Raw genomic sequence first — 13327 nt, forward strand, 5'->3', positions numbered from 1 at the left:
ATAGCCACATACAATCGATAGCCAGTGTTTGAACTTTTAACCAGGCTTTGCTGAATGCAAGTCCTGGTTGTAGGCACGCTAATCGAATGCCTTACTATAAATAGAACAACAGAAAAATAAACAAAAAGCCGAACAGCGTTAAACCAGATGCGTCCGATAAACAAAATAGTCACAGTGAGAGATGATACTTAAACAAATATTTTTAATATTTCAATCTTTGAAAACGTTAATTTATCAATATTTTTGTTTGAAAATTAAATGGAAAGAGGAATTAGATATTTATTTTTTTAGGGTGATTAAGAATTAAAATGCCTTATGTCTGAAGTCCCCTGACAATGTATCACTGTATCTAGTTGGCGACAAAAGTAACGTACTGTTTGTTTGAAACTAAGAGAATATCTCTAAAAATATTTGCATTATTTTAACTATTCTAAGTTCGATTGAATTGCTGGGTCAGTTTTAAGTTATGAGAAAAAAATGCTTATTAAATAGAAACTATGCAAGAAATCCTTGGAAACATAATTTTAAAATCATTACGTATACCTATCTGTACATGTATTTTAAATGATGACTTGGTATTTAGAAATTTTACTCGTGACATTGTTCAATTGTAAACATTTAAATCAAAAAGAAATTCAGAAAATTTTTATTTTCAAAATACACCATGAAATTATTTCTTGACATGTAAATTATATCTTATGACTGAGTTGTCTTGGTTATTTTAAAAATAAATTAATTTTCTTCTATTTCACCAGTTCGTTATATATTAAGAGCAATCTTGGACTGCTTTATCTTTGAACTAGGATTTTTATGGAGAGGCCTGAACGTTGAATTTCCTTGGAATTGAACAATTCAAAAGATTCAAATTTTAAAAATATTTCCCTATGTTGGAATTATATTATGATGTTTGTATGTAAATATTCCCAGGGTTTGTTAGAATTATAATGATGACTGTATGTATTTAAATAGTCCCAAGATTATTCTTACAGTTGTAATACTGGTAATGCTGTTTTCAATATATTACACAAATAAAAAAAGTTAAAATTGAATGCGTTGAAAGAAAAGGATTTGAAAATACGGTATTTCTTTCCCTCAATGCAATTAACATAGCTTTATCCTTTCTAGTAAATAATTTTTAACAGAAATCCTTATGGTGGTTAAAATTTTGTGTACATGTGATTTAAATGAAGTCCAAAACTATCGGTAATTGTTTTCTTTGATACTTAATATTTTTATTAAAAACTTTTAATTTTGATGAGTGGGCTAAAGATTTATATTATGTGAAGCATGGAGGTGAAATTAATAAAAATGTAAAGATAGAAATTTCATGTGAATATGTACATGTGTAATTAATCAATTATAATTATTTATACCATTGAGCAATAAATTTAGCATCGAACATTTTATGCTAACAAATTCAGATCACATTTTTAACGAAAGGTCAATGGTATGCTTTGTGACAATTTTGTTCGAGACTTCTCAGCTTGGATTTATCTCGTATGTGCTCTCAGGGCGCTTTACAGTATATTGTGCGTGCGCTTGCATTCCAATAAAAAGTGTCTAAAAAATCATGCAAGCTCTCAAGGGTGATGAGAAATAAGAATCCTTCATGTAATTATATATTTTAAAAAAAAAGAAAAAAAAAAACACCTATCAAAATGTTCATTAGTCTTTATCTAAGTACAGCGCATTAAAAGTTTTCAGAAAAAGCTGTTTAGTCTTTGCTTCGAAACTTTCTGTTCAAAATGAATAACCACAAAATTACGAACCATAAAGGCCTGAATTTATCAAGATTTTCTAGGGCAATGACCATTTTGGCAAATCCTTGAACTAGAACTGGTTTCCTTGAGGACAAGAAATAAAGATTTTTTTCCTGATTAATACAGGGATGTAGTATCGTTTTTAAAAGGGGGGAGAGAAAAAAATTCGAGAATCCTATTCCGTAGGAGAAGGGGTAAGGGTAGACTCCAACTTACATTCACAATCGGAGTTTTATTAATACATAACCAGATTACCGTAATATTAATATGCTACAACAAAATGGAGGATACAATCTAATTAAAATTAGACCATTCGTTTAGTAAATCTGTTAGTCGCTCGTGAAAAAAACGCGATAAAATTACCAGAATGAGATAATTTGATTGCGAAGAGTCCAGCTTTTAGTACGTTCAGTTCTTTGATATTTACATTACTCTGAAGCTTGCACTTTTTGATTAAGAGTAGGCACGAGGCGTTTGAAAATTACTTGTGTTATCATCTGAAATCAAAGGATAAACTACCCCACAATTTTAATTTGATTGCGAAGAGTCAATCAACCTTTCAATGTACAATTTTCCATTGTAAATGTTTATGTTTGAAAAATGGTGACACCCTACCTCCCCTTGATACTATGTGCCTGTATTAATCCACAAAACCACTCAAAGTGCACTGTCATAATGTATACCCATTGTGAGCTTAATGTTCAGAAAGGTGTATTTTCAATAAAATTATGACAAACTAATACAACTCTACCAGTTAAACATCAATAGCCAGAAAGGAAGATTTTCAAATATGTACTAATTTCCGCTTAGACAATATCCTCGAGCAGTTAAAGCCCCGTTTTTAGTACGTTCAGATCTTTGATATTTACATTACTCTGAAGCTTGCACTTTTTGATTAAAGGTAGGCACGAGGCGTTTGAAAATTACTTGTGTTATCATCGGAAATCAAAGGATAAACTATCCCACAATGCAATGCAGTTTCCTTGTATTTAAAAGAAATTGTTCGCCATATTGAATCTAGCTACCCTACAAAAACGAAGGCCGTCCAGGCATATTTTGGGGCAATGGCAGACAGTTTTTCAGTACTTCTCCTGTTAAGAGCATTGATTACCCCATAAGATCTGAAACTTATTTGGTATCATTTCAACGACACGGTACATATGCATGTAGACTTGCCAGAAAAATATAAATAAATAAATAATTCCTAATATAATTTTTCCCTCTTTTTGGCACTGAAAATTTGTACCTCATTTAGGATTATATCCAACACAGGCTACTGTATCCCATTTGGGCAATTGCTTCAAACCTGCTGAAAGAGGCACATTTTGATTTTTTTTATGCTGTGCTTTCGTTGTAAAAAACATTTGTATAAAAATAACGGATACTAACTATAAAAACGATGATTTATTTTCAAAAAAAAAAATTTTACACACTTGGAGGAAGCCCCTGCGCACCAAGATGCAATTTCTGAACTTCATCAAAAGATTGCACATGAGGAAAAAGTTTGATAAAAATGGTAAATCATGCTACTTTGAACATCTAGAGTAAACTACTAGTATACATTGTAATGTGTAGAGATTGTGTCTGGTCTGATGTATTTCTACATGAGCTGCCATCATTTAGTCTGCTTTTCTTGTGACATGTGCAGGGGAGAGTCAGTGCAGAGGCCACCTCATATGTCACAATTTTCAAAGCAGAGGAATCTCGGGATACATGTACGTGATTGGAAGCCAATAAAATGGAGAAAAAGGTAGGCATGCTTAGCATTTTAATTTAAAGATCTATAATAGGTAATAACCTTTTGTCTTCATTGTGTTTAATATCTTGGCCTTTTCTTTCGTCTTTCAAACTGCAAGACTTCGCTCACTTGGATAAATATTCTTACCAAATCATTTATTTACCACTACATTCTCTACATATTGTACCTCCAGGCGCTAGAGAGTAATCCAAGGGAAGTAATTGGGAAGCAAAAATGCTTGAAAACGAAGAAAAAAATGAATATTCACCTTTGAATTTCTTTTTCACCTATCATTTGCTCACCAATTTTTGGAATGTTTTAATGTAGAAAAATATCGACCATTCATGTTTTATTATTGCTTAATTTGTAAATGGCTGCATTATTTTGTTTTAAGTCCCTAAAAACTAAATAAAATTAACCATTTTTTTTATATTTTGGAATACATAACATGACATGACCAATTGCGAGTGTGAAATTAGAATTAAAGCGTAAACATTGTTGTTTGAATCTCTAGTTTTGGACTAAAACAATTAACACAATCTCTTTTCAATTCTGGACATGGGTTTTCATGAAAAGTACACATTTTCAGGATTTTCAAAAATAAGAAAGTTTGCATCGCCTTTCCATGGCAACCAAGATTATAATTCAAACACTATTTTTAAATTTTACTTAAATTTTGATATAAAGATGCAAATCTGTTCCTATGCGTGGCCAACCTATTTTGATAAATACAGAGAACTGGTCTTCTAAATATTACATCTAGAGATATTGTAGTGGTATATTGTAGTGAATGCTAAAAGATGTTTCTTTTGTCCTGTGGATGATACTTATATTGGGTGTTTAAAATTTTAAAGTGACTCATTTACTCGTACATAGTTTGTACATAAAAAAAACGTCAAGGTAATGAACAGTTATAATATTCTAACATTTCTAGTCTTAACACTTTTTTTGTAAAATTTCTTTTGAATATGCAGCTCGAGTTTCATGAAATTCACTCAAAAATGTTCAATGTGAAACATTTTTGTCTAGCCCCGCAAAAGGAAAACCTACGGAAGCCTGTTTAGAACCAATTATTTTTAGGGGAAATTCGTTATAACGGGATATCGAATATTTCAAAAGGAATATTATTCATTTTAACATTTATTTAATTTGTAATAACGAATTAAATTTCCTATAACAGTATTGTTGATTTGTTAAATAGGGTTTAAATCTCTCAGTTGATTCGATACCTACATATGCAAGAGCATGCTCTACGTATGGACAATTTCTAAAACGTGGTAATTTATTGAAAAACAAGTTAATGAAACAGGAACAGTCTCAAAGTCATCATTTCATAAGTTCTATGGTCAATACAATGATCTTGTTAGCAAATACATTCTATCAACAAGTCAAATACTGACTGACGTTTTCATTACAAATAGTTAGACATTATTTACACACCGAATTATAGATTTATTTTTCCGTTCTTTCCCGATCATGACAAGGTGCACACGGCGGGATGACCGGTTGGCAGGGGATACTCACTCCGCAATGGTACCTGATCCCACCGCTGATGTTTTTGGAGGATCGTGTTTGCTCTGCTCCTGATTCGTATTGTTTGAATGGACTTTTGAGCTTGAATACTGTTCAATATGTCCATATATTCCATTATAAAAATTCTTAAATTGTTAGAACAGATTAAATTTGCTTAATCGAATTCATTATTAGCTCACCTCAACGGAGTAGAGATGAGCTTTTGCTGTATCCCCGGCGTCGGCGTTAACGTCGTCGTCCCGGTAAAAGTTTTAGGAGCAAGTCCATTCCCTAGTTTCCATAAGCCTTACTTGGACCAAACTTTTATAGATGATTCATCTAGGGATGGACACTACCACACTTTCTTCGGATGCTGGATCCGACCTGCATTTTCCAGGTGAGTGATCAGGTTATAGTTTTAGAAGCAGGTCCATTTCCAAGTTACTATAAGCCCTAAAACTTCCATGTATGATGCATCCAGGGATGTAAACTACCAGACTTGCTTCGGATGCTGGATCTGACCTACATTTTTCAGATGGTCCATTTCCAAAACCTATAAGCCCTACCTTGACCAAACTTGCATGGATGATGCATCTAGGGATGCACACTAGGCGACTTGCTTCGGATGCTGGATCTGACCTACATTTTCCAGATCAGTGACCAGGTTAAAGTTTTTGGAGCGGGTTCATTCCCAAGTAACTATATAAGCCCTACCTAGAACAAACTTGTATGGATGATATATTTAAGGATGTACACTATCAGACTTACTTGGGATACTGGATCTAGCCTAGTGTTTACAGAAAAAGGACCAGGTTAAATCTTTTGGAGCAGGTCTATTCCCAAGTAACTATAAGCCCTACCTGGACCAAACTTGCATGGGTAATGCATCTGAATTGAATTGAACATATTTTATTGCAATATATATACAATGGGATTCGGCACAAGTTCTTAAAACTTATTTCGCCCTTTCCCTACATGAGAAGTCTATAAAGTTTGAGTTACATGTGTTACACAGTTTTAGAAATAAATTTGATACACTCATAACATGAATTTATAAACTGCAAGAAAATCTATGATATGCAAATGCAATACATAAACAATTACAATAAATTATTTAAATCTGCCAGAGTGCTGAATGAAATATATGGAGGTAACGAACAGTATTCAAGCTCAAAAGTCCATTAAACAATACAAAATAGGAGCAGAGCAAACACGGACCTCTAAACATCAGAGGTGTGATCAGGTGCCATGGAGGAGTGAGCATCTCCTGCCGACCGGTCACACCCGCCGTGTGCTCCTTGTCATGATCGGGAAATAACGGAAAAATCCGTCGACAATTCAGTGTGTAAATAATGGCCTATCAATTAGTATGAAAAACGTCAGTCAGCATTTGACTCAATGATAAATTGTATTTGCTGACAAAGTCATTGTATCGACCATAGAACTTACGAAATGATTACTTTAAACGAGACAGCTGATATTCTTGTTTCATCAACTTGTTTGTCAATAATTTACCTCGTTTAAGAAATTGTACATACGTAGAGCATGCTCTTGCGTATCGAATCAACTGAGAGATATATACCCCGTATGCAGGTGATGAAGGTATATTGCTGCATAAGTAAGGGAAGTTGACGATTGAAAAGTTAAAGTCATCACGTTTTTCATAAAGCTTGGTTGTTAGATAACCATTAACGTCTTTTTCAAGTAAAATATCCAAATATGAAACAGATGTGTCAGACTCTGTGGTAGCTTTTATCTCAAGCTTTATATGAATATCCCCCCACAGTAAAGTATTGGTGTCAACAATATGAACCTTATCAAATCTCAAAAACTTATCGAAAAAATCTTTCCTGGCCTTAGTATAACTAGAACAAGAGAAAAAATAATGATGTGTGTCTTCTACTTTTCCACAAGAACATAATGGACTTGATATAATGTTACACCTATAGAGATCAATATTTAATGCACAGTTATGTCGAAGTCTGGTGTGCAATACATAATACGCCTTTTTCCAAAACTGAAATAAGGTGGAGCTACTGCTATTTTTTGTGAAATCGTTCTTTTAATGACAGAAAGTGAGCTCGAGTTTCTAGTTTCTAATGATAATGAGTTCCATTCATTAACTACAGTTGGAACAAATGATTTATAAGTTTGCAGTCTACACATGGGTATGTTATAATTTTGAGAGTTTCTTGTTGTATAAGTGGAAGCGTTATATCGCATGTCAGGTATGATATCACAGAGATAATCAGGAACTAAATTATTATGAATCTTATACATAGTATTTAATCTGTGTAGTTTGCGTCTATCACTAAGCGGCTCCCAGCCAGTTTCGAAATACAAAGACTCTCTAGAAGCTAATAAAGTCAGACCAGTAACAATACGGGCTGCTTGTAGTTGTAATTTCTCCAATTTTTCAGAATCTGTATTTGAACAACCACCTCATACTACTGACGCATATTCAAGTTGAGGGCGGATAAATGACGTATACATTAGTGAAAGAGTTTTCTGAGTTATTTTAAATTTCAGTTTTTTCAATAGACCCAATTTTTTGTATGCATTTAATAGTAAGATTTCAATATGGGATGACCAACATAAGTTATATGAAAAAGTTATTCCTAAATGCTTGTGGGTTTGAACATATTCTAATTGGTTATCTTGAAAAAGAAGCTTAGGGGGTTCTAAATTCTTTTTTGTGTTAAAAAAATACTACTTTTGTCTTGGAGGGGTTAAATTTAAGTAACCACTTTTTTGACCACTCTTCTAGAGATTTAAGATCATTATTTAAATTACTTTCAATAGATTTTACACATTTTGAAGCATATTGTAAACAGTTGTCATCAGCAAATAATCTACAAAAACTTGACATTTTGTCAGCTACATCATTTACATAATCAAAAATAACAATGGACCTAACACAGAACCTTGAGGTACCCCGGCCTGAAAAGGTGCCGGTGAAGATAACAAATTTCTATACATCACTCTTTGCATTCTGTTTTCAAAATAACTTTTTAACCAGAGATACATATTCCCATTAATACCATACATCTTTAGTTTAAATAAAAGCCCTTTATGCCAGACACGATCAAACAACAATATTTCCCTTCATCAATTTGTCTAACAATGTTGTCATACGTTTCTATTAATTGATACACCGTTGAATGACCAGGTAGGAAACCAGCTTGATATTTATAAAAAATGCTATTACAATGAAAATAGTTGTATAAATGCTTAAATACAATACGTTCCATGACTTTTTCTAAGTGGAATAACGTTAGCCATTTTCCAATTGTTAGGAAATATATTTTCTTTCAATAAACGATTAAATAGTAAGTATAACGGTTTCGCAATAGAAAATTTGGTAGCTAACATTTTATGACTGCTCCAGTGGCCTTATTTACAGGGGGTATAGATAGAATATTTATTATTTCTTGTTCACTAATATGTATATTATCAAATATGGTGTCACACATAGGAGTTTCTTCAGGTAGATCTGAATTTTCATCATCAACACATGAAATTGAAGCGAAGTAATCATTAAGAACATTTATCTTATCATCATCTGGAAAGGTGATCTCTTCATCACCAATTTTGGACGTGTATTGTAACGGGGGAATGTCTGTTCTTGGTTTGGTTTTAAAAAATTCCTTAACAAGTTTCCAATATAGTTTTGAATTGCTTTTACTTGTATCATTGAGTTGTGATTCAATATTATTTTGGTAATTTTCAATTGCATGCTTTTTCATGTTGTTAAATTTGTTTCTAATTTGTCTAAAATTTGCCCAATCAAGCGGTTTTTTAGTTTTGAGTGCTTTATCTCTCAATCTTTTTTGGTTCTAAGTGTTCTTCTTAATTCCGAATCAAACCAAGGTTTGTCTTTGGGTCTAATCATGACCGACTTTTCAGGAACGCATTTTCTAACGCGGTCTAAGTATGCATTTGTAAAATTTTCGGTAGCCTTATCAATCGATTCAGCGTTGCTAATAAGACCTTCCCAATCAGTAGTTTCCACAAGAGCATTAAGTTTTGTTATATCGGCATTTTTATAATCCCATATTTTTCTAATATAAGGTTCACTTTTCTTAATACAAGTTTTAAGAAATACATATGTAGCTTTATGATCACTAAGCGTATTGTCTGTGTCTATCACGCCTGAGTGGAGAGCTTCTAGGTCTGTGCTGACCAAAACTGGGTCAATAAGAGTGTTCGACCATTTTGTAGTTCGTGTTGCTTCGTGGATTGTGTTTGTCAATTGATAATTCAACATGACATCTTTTATATGATTTAAACGAGAATCGTCGAAAAAATCAACATTTAAGTCTCCTAATATGAGATATTTACTGGATATATCAGATACTTAATGCATCTAGGGATGGAAACTACCAGACTTGCTTTGGATGCTAAATCTGACCTACATTTACCATATGAGTGACCAGGTTAAATATTTTGGAGCAGGTTCATTCCCAAATAACTATAAGCCCTACCTGGACAAAACTTGCACGGGTGCTGCATCTAGGGATTGGCAATACCCGACTTGCTTCGGATGCTTGATCTGTCCTACATTTTCCAAATTAGTGACCATGGCAATGTTTTTGGAGAGCTCTATAATTATATGGTCCGTTATGATTCAACTTGCATGGATGATGCATCTAAGTATGGACAATTCCACTCTTGCTTAGAATGTAGGAAATGAACAAACATTTTCTTGATTAGTGAACAGGATAAAGTTTTTCCCAATGAACTACAAGACATAAACAGAACTTACATGACTATTGATGTCAGTATGCAAATTAACTATAAAGAAAATGTGATGTGAGATTTGGATTACTTATACTGATAACATTCGTCGAAGTGAGATTCGTAATATTTGATTATCTATGTTTTTATAAGAGATTAAAGCCATTTAAATGGATTTTAATGAAGATGGATGACAGTGGTCATAAATTTCTTTAAACTAATTCCCTTTGAGGAACTGATAAATATTTTTCTATAGTCCCTACATGGCAAATTCTATTAAAAGAATTGAATTCTTAAGGAATTCTTTTAAACGAATTTAATTCCTTATTCCAAATTTGGATTTCGATTAAATTTAAAAGAATTTAATCTGTTATAACAAATTATAACTGTTACAAATTTTAGTGATATATTGTTTAATCAAATGTTTTGAAGATATTCAGTTCTATGAATATTCCCTTTGCTTCCTATTAAGTATATATTGTGCCTCTTTCACTAAACTGAATATTTTTTTCATTGAAGGAAAAAAAGAATACAATCATCCTGCTTTTTCATCTTTTGATATCTGACATCAAATAAATGCAACAAAGATAGATTGATATGAAAATACATTCAAACTCTGTCATTTAACTCTATAAAAGGAATGGACAAAGAACGTGCCCTCAATTCATTAAAATACAATTATTTAATTAACAAGCTATATCTTATAACGTTGTTTTAATGTCACAGAGCTATAATTCAAAACACTTTCTGACAATTTCAATTATTCAATTATTTATAATTATTTTCAATTTTTCAGGAACTCCTATAAAACTCACAAAAGCAATATTTTTTTACCGTTGACAATGACCAATATTAAACATTGTATCTACCTAAATATTTACACACGTTTTTGAATAATTCCCTTTTAAGATATATTTGTTGATAATCCTAGTGGAAAAGTAAGTCATGAACAGTTTTAAACATCACTCAGGAATTGTCCTGTTTCTAGACCGTCTTTTTGATAAATAGCCATTTATCATACGCGATTGCAGATAACAACGGTTTATACACTTAAATTAACATGTGTTTCTTGTTAATTGGTTAAGAATAGTATGGTTCTTAACATTTTTTATCATTATTTGTAGCCAACCGCGTTTGATTAAAAAATTGAAATGAGCTACTAAACCGATAATTTATTAAAAAGGGGTATGATCGTATTACAATTATTAGATCCATATGCAGAAATTAAGAAAGAATTTCCTTCTTTTGTTTAATTTCTGGTGAAATTTTTTTCTGGTCTAAAAATAATCTGAGCAGATATAATTTTACTGCGCTAAATTTAAGAAAATGCGTAGTTTGCTTCTCAAGGGTTTCAAAATTATGGATCACCTATCTTTTGTTATTTTTTTTTTTAACGAAGAAAAACAAAGTGAATAATAATTTTAGACATTCAGACATTTTGAAATTTCTAATTAGATCATTTTTTTCATTGTGAAATGTCTTCTTGAAAATCCAGCCCAAGTTGTTTGAAACTCTCCAATAGAAATATTTAATTTGGTCATTTTTTACACTCCAGAAACATGGAAACCTGCAAATAAGGAAGAACTATGTTGTACAGCTTGCTGCAATGGTAAGATATGTGTAATGTGTTCTATGTTTATCCTTGCAATTTTTAACTTAATTTTTTCTCTATCTAAGTTGTGACTCAGAATGATTGAAGGCATTTAGTTTTCTAAATACTCTCTTTGCTTCTTACTTAATAATGTGCTTTTCACTAAACTGGATATTTTTCTTCATTAAAGGGAAATCAGAACACAATCATCTTGCTTTGTCATCTTTTGATATCTTACATAAAATAAACACAACAATGAAAGATATGCAAACTCTGTCATTTAACTCGATAAAAGGAATAAACCAAGAACGTGTTCTCCTTCCATTAAACAATTATGCAAACTATAAGATATATTAAAACGCCGCTTAAATGACACCGAGCTATAATTCAAAATCTGTTCTGTCAATTTCAATTTCCTTTAATTATTCTAAAGTTTTCAGTAACTCCTATGAAATTTGAAAACATAAAATCCATATTTGTACACCATTGACAATATACACAATTGTATCTCCTTACGTACTTTAACACGTTTTTTAATAATTCACTTTTAAACTTTTTATATAATCCTAGTGGGAAATTAGGTTATGAACAATTTTTAACATCACTCAGGAATGGTCCTGTTTCTAAAACGTCTTTTTGATTAATAGCAATTTATCATTTCCAATTGCAGATAGCAACGGTATAGGCACTTAAATCTACATCTGTTTCCTGTAAATTGATTAGAAATGATATTGGTTCTTAAACGTTTTTTGTAATTTATAGCGAGCCGTGTCCGATTAAAAATTTCAAATGGGCGACGAAATCGATAATTTATTGGAACGAGAGATGTTGGTAGTATAATTTTTAGATAATCAATCCATATGTATTCTTAAAGCACTGCTGAACAAGGCTAATCGTTTTTTGGTCATTTCCCTTTTTTTTTAATGTTGCAAACAGATCTGTGTTTGCTCTGATCCAGATTGTATTGTTTCAATAGACTTTTGAGCCTGATTATTGTTCATTATCTTCATATTTCGTATAAACTGACTTCAAAAATAATAATAATAATATATATATAAAAAAAGATCCTCCTTCCCTATGAAAAACGATGACATACACTGTGCAATATAAGAATGTATAACATTTTAGATGTTTGATATCTTTAAGAGCATGTCTACGAGAAAACCATGCAAAAAGTGGTGGGAGCAAGGTTCTCCAATCAACTTTATGTTTTTTGTGTAAATTTCTAATAGAATATGAAATATTTTGCCACAAAATTTTTTTCAGTGTGGTCTCACTTAATGGGGTTAATCAACGCTGTTACTAAAAATAGAATTGGTGTCCTTACACAGGGTAAAATCGGGAATATTTTAGGATTTTATATTTAAAAATTCAGCATTTAATTTAATAATGATATTTAATATCCATATATGGTTAAGGTAACAAGATACACTTGTTTCAGTAATTTTTTTCATAATCACAAACTGTGTCTCCGTGTAAGTGCAAAAAGGTCACAAATCTGGCATATTTCCAGATTTTTTGAAAACTGGTGAAAATATTCACTTTTCAAAAACCTATAACACAGAAAGTGACACTTAGAATTAACTCTATTTCATACCATTTATTAAACAACATGTCTGTCTACATTATATAAAAAATCTGTCTTTGGACTCTCAAATTTTTTGGCTATATTTTTACTTAAAGTTGGACATTTTTGTTTTCAATTTTCAAATTATCTCATCCCTGAACTTCAGCAACAAGTTTCATTATGGCTTTTGCTTAGTTAAATATTTTTAAAAATTAAATTTTGTTGTTGTAAAATATTAGCATGTTGTACATTTTTTGTTTTTAACCAATTTTAAGTATTTCTTAGGGGGTTGAATGGGGTTGAGGGGGGGGGGGGAATTACCAGAATTCTATACATTCAGATACTACTTAGCACTTAGCAGTCAATAGACCAAGTGTTGTGCTCTCTTATCTTAAAAAAAATTGCTTGACAGACAATAAACT

Source organism: Saccostrea echinata, unplaced genomic scaffold (genome assembly GCF_033153115.1).
Source record: "Saccostrea echinata isolate AGI-Se365-2 ecotype Australia unplaced genomic scaffold, CSIRO_AGI_Sech_v1 ptg000033l, whole genome shotgun sequence".
Taxonomy (NCBI): domain Eukaryota; kingdom Metazoa; phylum Mollusca; class Bivalvia; order Ostreida; family Ostreidae; genus Saccostrea; species Saccostrea echinata.